A 6,080-nucleotide genomic window follows, 5' to 3' on the forward strand; every position below is an offset into this window, starting at 1 on the left:
GCTAAGAAACAATTAAACTCAGAAATCCATTGGAGTCACCCGTTTGGGGCTCCGCTCAGCTTCGCTCAATAATAACAAAAAATGTTAGTAAATACGAAACGGAATAAAACGTATCACTTTTAGCGCAATCCAAACAGGAATAAACTTGTTCATAAAATAGCGGGCCAAATGTTGACAACTGCAGTACTGACTGCTTTCCCGTACCACGAAACACGCAACGACAGCTATCGTCGACCAACTCATGCCATTACTGCGTATGGGTGAAAAGGATCACTTGGCTTGACATTGTGTGCCTTCTACCGCATTTATCACGGGGAGTGTTCCGAAGAGCTGTTTCACCTGATTCCTGCCCCCGAACTCCACCTTCGCACGACACGCCACAAATCAGGACAAAATATCATCCACACCATCTGGATGTGTGTGTGATCTCTACAGTGCGGTTTTCAAGCAGCTTTCTAACACGTTCTGCAAAGCTTTGGAATTAGTCCAGTCATAAGCTTAAATTAGGTAAGAATCTCGGAATTTGAGATACCCAGCTGTAAGTCTGTAAATACTTGTATATTGACACCCTAAAAGTTGTCTCAAAACCTACATATTATGGTAGGGTGTAAGCAACTATTAAATTACAAGGTCAAAGGTCACAAAAATCAGTTTTTTGCGCTTTTTTTGGAAATATCTCATTTCCTATGGGTCTTTTGCTTTCTGTATTTGTTATCAATATTGTAGAATACAAAATTCTCTACAAATTTTGTTTAAAAAATTTTTTTATACGGTGAACCGTTTTCGAGATAGAGGGCAATCACTTCAGGTCTACCGGTGCCTCCGGCCGAAAGCGCGCCATATATAGTTGATGAACTATCGATAAATCAATGATTATAAATATTTGTCAATTTGTTTTAACTATTATATTATATTTTATCTTTTTTTTCCTAACCTATTCACTTTTTATTCAGCATTAATTTATTTAACAAAACTTACCTGCCCATGTAATTGCAGAATTGTTAATTATAGGAATAATATTTGAATTTTAAACTAATTAATATTAATAACTTTTTACATGATGAAAAAAAGCAAGTAAATTAAGAATTAATCTTTTTATTACAAAATATCATTTAATACATTTATTTTTATCGTCTGGTGTTGCAAGAGAATGTGGGCGGCGGTGATCACTTAACACCAGGTGACCCGTAATCGTAATTGCGCGCTATCGCAATGTAACTCAGTAGGGGTCCGTTTGCTTACACACTTTGTCTCGTCTCTTTAGTATAGAACGATCATAACAGGTAAAATATATAGAGCCATATTCTTTGATTCATTTACTTTTTTTTTTAATGAAAATAAGTGACGAGACGAGCAGGACGCACAGCTTAGGGCTTCCAATCCGCGGCCTGTATTCAATCTCGGCATCCGCGGGACTACAAATTTTCAATCCCGCGGGATCTCGGTATTTGCGGGATCCCGCATATTGAAAATATGCACATTGTAAAACAATTAATTTATCAACTCCACATTTATTTACGTACATATTGCTATTAAAATGAGATCAATCAAATTATACGGTTTTTTCACAAAAATAAAACAATAACAAATTCTGTCTAAAAAGCAAATCAAAACAAAATAAATCGTTTTCAAATAAAAAAAATAAACAGCAAAATTAAAAAAATTAAGCAAAAAACATTTTAAACTGATAAATTAGTACTTAATTATTAAGTTTGTCAACGTTTAATCTTAACTGAAAATGTTTGCGAAGGAAACACAACATGTCCAAACTGACGTCTGCCAAACTACTGCGTAATTTACACGCAATATAGCCTGCAGCAGAAAATGCCCTTTCTGATTCCACACTTGTGGGCGGTATTCCTTTTACGGGTTTGTACGTGAATGAAAGATTCATGATTCAGGATGTATCAATAAATTTCACGAAAATACGAAACAGTTAAAAACTTGAGTTCTTAAGAATAATATTTCACGCAGATTATCATATTTTGCATCGCATGCACGCCCTTTCAGCCCTGCAATTCCCGCGGATCTTTTTATGTGCTGCAGAAAGTGCAAAAAATACCTTTTTAATAATATAAAATAAATTTTACTGTTTTTTGAAATTCTGTTTACTTTATTTACCTCCTTTGAAATCAGATATACTCTATTCCTTCTAATAAATGCTGGCAACCCTAGCCGTAGCCGATACTCTTAATGTTACGTGGCGGGCGATGATCATGCCAGTGGCTCCGTGGTGACAGTCAGCGGTTCAACCTATTGTGCCACCAATGCTTCTTGTTATTTTATTATTTGTGGAATGATCCTTGTTTCTTCCTAATCCTGTAGTCCCGGATACGTAATAATTAATACAGTTATCGACCGCGCAAATTTCCTTTACGTTGATTGCAACCTGAAATGTGAATCGGATTTTCTGTACAAGGAGCCTTACGGCCATTCCCAATATTCAGTTTATGTCCGATTGTGGCCTACTTAAGATAAAAAATCGTAACTATCGTTGAATTTTCTGTCCCAATAAACTTAGCGACGGTAACTCATCTTATCCGTACACGCTGTCTGTCAATGCGAAGACGTATAGCTTACCAGGGATAGAAGTTTGTATGGAAATTGCAGCAGTGCACTGGCGATAAGAATGACTTATCGGATATATGGGGACAGCTTCAGATTATTGATAGCTAATTAGTGACAGTAGAAGGTAGTAATTTATCTCTATCTGTAGATAGTATATTGGTAACGGCCGTAAGTTACTCCAAATTTTTTACATGCTAAAAAATTTAATTCTGAAGATGAAGTACAAAATGCTTTCACAGAGTTTGTTGAGTGTACTCGACAAAGTAAGTAAATAAATGGCCCTGTAAGGCATATATACTGTTTACTGCATATTATGTATATATGACCTTCCCGAGTGATGGCAGAATATTACGGAACTGCTGAATGTTTGAATATGTTGAACATTCTTTTTAATATTTTATTAGAAATACTGTATTTTGATTGTTATTATAGTATAGAATACAAAAAAAAAACTAAACGATTGCACTCCGAGATGCCGGCAGAAGTGAAAACTTGAACATTAACCTTGTGCATTTTTGAATATTTTGGAATGGTTAGGGAATAATTTTGCACAAATTGCTTTATTTATCAGTATAAAAGTACTAGCATTGATGTGGTTAAATACAATAATCAGTTATTGCGCTATCGTACACAAAAATGACAATTTATATTTCATAAAAAAATTAATACTTCAGAACTATTACATTTTTTACACGAGATAGTTATCTCTCAGAAAAATCATTAGTATAATAGTGATTAATCAGAATTTTCGATGTGGTCACGTGTCCTGACGCGAGTTTAACATTTTATACCCATCCTAAGAAAAGGTCTCAACGCGGCTAAAGACGTTTTCACTTCAATAATTAAACTGTAAAAATATTTCACGCCTAAGATTCGATCCCTGGACCTCGTGGTACTTCTGCTTCGCATTCACAATGATTCAACCAGTGGTCCAATGAACAGTTATCATACAGATGATCACTATTCACTGTTGAAATAGCCGAAATATAATTATTTACAAGTGTAAATTTGTCGTCCATAATTTCAACGACTGTCTCGCTAATTTTCGATCAGGTCACGTGTCCTGACGAGAGTTTAACATTTTATAACCATCCTAAGAAAATTGCTCAACACCGCTAAAGCAGCTTCACTTCGATAATCAGACTTTACATAATGGGAGACTGCATTAAAATGTGAATGCTTATAGAGGGCCTCTAATAATAAACTGGGTAATCTTGTATTTTATAGTAATTGCGGTCTGTCTGCATTGTTATAAATGTATATGTATTTTGGATATAATCTGGCAATTCAGCCTGTGTAACATCTTTCACAATACGACACGCAGCTGACTTAGATTTACTCCTATGTCCAACATAGTTAAATAGCCCAAAGCGTGAAATCGCAATGTCAGCAATAGTTACTGGTTTCAATTCGGATTTTATGTAAAATATGTAAAATGATTTGCTCTTTTACACTAATAATTTCTGCGCTAAAACTAACACCATAATAATTTTGATTAATTTAATACTATTGGACTTTTTTGTCCGTTAAAAACCAATTTGCTGTGTTGCGTTTTACATTATACTAGCTGACCAGACAGACGTTGTTCTGTACATAATAAATAAAATACCGTTTTTGATGAATTTGTCAATAATTTTTCATTGTAACATAATAATATGCTCCTTGTTGTTATAATGAAATTGTTTCACAGCAGAACTGTCAAACCGCGCGTCAAAAATACTCTCACAGAAAATATGTCCAAACAAAACAAATAAAAATAATTATGGGTCCCAAATCGAAATAAAAACTATCCTATCTCTTAAGTTGGACTAAACTGCACTCCATGAAGTAATCCCCATTGAAATCCGTTCATTAGTTTAGGAGTCCATTGAGGACAAACATTGTGACACGAGATTTATACAGGGTGTCCCAAAACTCAACGATAACCTGGTACCGGGCGAGAGGCCAAGGTATACCAGTTATGAAAAAAATAAGAAAAAAAATCTATGTCACTTAGTCAAGCGATGATAGACATTTTTCGAAAATGTTAAAAATTTGACACCCTTTGTCGCATTTTTAGGTACTGTGATCGCAATTTTCACAATTTTACAGTGATTTTTTTAATAATGTTATCTCAATTAACAGTGCTATTAATGGTAACCACAAACGAAAGTAATAATCATTGTTAACTAAGTAAAATAAATTAAATTTTGACGAGTTATGGTTTATAAAATGTATGTCAGTCAACTTTGACACTCTACGTTGGAAAAAAAATGTACTACACTACCTATGGCAAGTTTTTTTAAAAGATGGTCCATTTAGTCTAGGTTTCAAAATAGTACAACACTTGCCACTTTTCTTGCCAATAAAACTGCTATTTCGTATTTTTTGCGAAAGGAACTCATGGAAAATGTAATCAAAATAAAATGGTAAATTATCGTAACACTTTATTATCCTCTTAAAATTAAAGCAGATGCTCAAATTGTTTCCCTCCAGCACGAATACAAGCTCTGCATCGCCTCAGAAATGACCTGTTCACCAGTCTTGCAAATCTCCTCGCATTGATTTCTTCTGATGCTGCATCAATTTTTAAGCTCAATTCTGTTACATTTTGAATTGGTTTTGAGTAGACCTTTTTTTTTATGCATCCCCAGTAAAAAAATCTACTGCATTCAGGTCTGGGGACCGAGGGGGCCATGAAATTGGTCCAAGGCGTCCGATCCATTTACCAGGATATAATTCGTTTAAATATTCTCTTACAGGCCGGGCATAATGTGCTGGGCAACCAAAATTTTATTTATTTTACTTAGTTAACAATGATTATTACTTTCATTTGTGGTTACCATTAATAGCACTGTTATTTGAGATAACATTATAAAAAAAATCACTGTAAAATTGTAAAAATTGCGATCACAGTACCTAAAAATGCGACAAAGGGTGTCAAATTTTTTACATTTTCGAAAATGTCTATCATCGCTTGACTAAGTGACATAGATTTTTTTTCTTATTTTTTTCATAACTGGTATACCTTGGCCTCTCGCCCGGTACCAGGTTATCGTTGAGTTTTGGGACACCCTGTATATATTAAGATTAAGCTGCCGAGATAAAATTACGTACAGGCTGATGAAGTAGATGGCAAATGTCGCATAATGTTAATGAAATATATCATATTAATATGAAATGTTTCATGAAAAATTTTATATATCAAAATTATGAACGAAATTCTTTAACGGAATGTTGCGATATCTGATTAATTATGTACTTTATTAGTATTAAATATTATATTATTTTATGTAATTTAAAATCTCAACTTAAAATAATATTATAGCAATTTATTATTTAAACAATTTTCGTATGTTGCATAGTTTTCGTGTGTTGTCTAATTCTAAAACATAATATTTTAGGCTGTATGTCTTTGTTCATTTGCCTGTCTAGAAACAATATCCTCCGATTACAGTAGTATACAGATGGTAGCAAAAGTGAGCTCTTTGTGCGTAGTGCTGTTTATGATCCCCAATCCAAGTTTGTTTAAA

Source organism: Leptidea sinapis, chromosome 2, assembly GCF_905404315.1.
Source record: "Leptidea sinapis chromosome 2, ilLepSina1.1, whole genome shotgun sequence".
Lineage (NCBI taxonomy): Eukaryota > Metazoa > Arthropoda > Insecta > Lepidoptera > Pieridae > Leptidea > Leptidea sinapis.